Source organism: Lethenteron reissneri, chromosome 51 (assembly GCF_015708825.2).
Source record: "Lethenteron reissneri isolate LAM-NWPU_2019-01 chromosome 51, ASM1570882v1, whole genome shotgun sequence".
NCBI lineage: Eukaryota > Metazoa > Chordata > Hyperoartia > Petromyzontiformes > Petromyzontidae > Lethenteron > Lethenteron reissneri.
Genome location: NC_083829.1, coordinates 7310614 through 7311464, shown reverse-complemented (window position 1 = coordinate 7311464; position 851 = coordinate 7310614).

The following is an 851-nucleotide window of genomic DNA, read 5'->3' as shown; positions in this document are numbered from 1 at the left end:
AGCCACATGTTTACCACGGGGCTGGGATCAAATGAAATGAGCCCCCCCACCCACCCTACCATGCCATGCGTCACGTCACGTGGGTTCATTAACATACTACAGTATATACGAACACAACAGGCAACGCACGTGGGTGTGGTGCGGTGCCGTCGTTATTGCAGTTACTAAAGGCTTCAAAGCTTTAAATCTAGAATTATTCACAACTAGCTAAACTACCCGGCTTCGCCCGGGACTTGGATTCACCACGCCCGGCCGCCTTTGTCTCCCCAGTGGCGATGTTCACACACCACACCACCAGTTACTGCGTTTGAGGCTGAGTCGACCTAGGGGAGGCCCAGGAGCTGTTCAAATAAAAATAATCGTCACCGGGAATAGAACTCGGGTCGCCGGGTTCGTAGCGCAGCGCACTAACCACTACACTACAATGCGTTACGCTTCCACGTGCGCGGGTCACGTGACACTTGCTGTGCAAAACATATATGCATTATTGAGCTCCCCCCCCCCCCCAAAAAAAACCAAAAGTGTATTTTTATAATTTTTGCATGGTGTACAGTCTGGAAAGTACCCACATGGCAAATTTGCAGTTTGTTGCATGTCGGGAAGTACGCTAAACATTTTGAACAGACACATATTCACAACTTTGCATTAAATATACAGGTAGTCCTCTACTTACGATGGGGATGCGTTACGACGACCCCATCGTAAATTGAAAATATCGTAAGTCGAAGATGGCCTAGCCTACCCAGGAGTCTTAAAGAATGGTGATAATTTAGTAAAACAGAGCAATTTATAGTACCGTACTGTATTAACTATATACTGTATGTATTTATTAATTACAATACAATATTGCA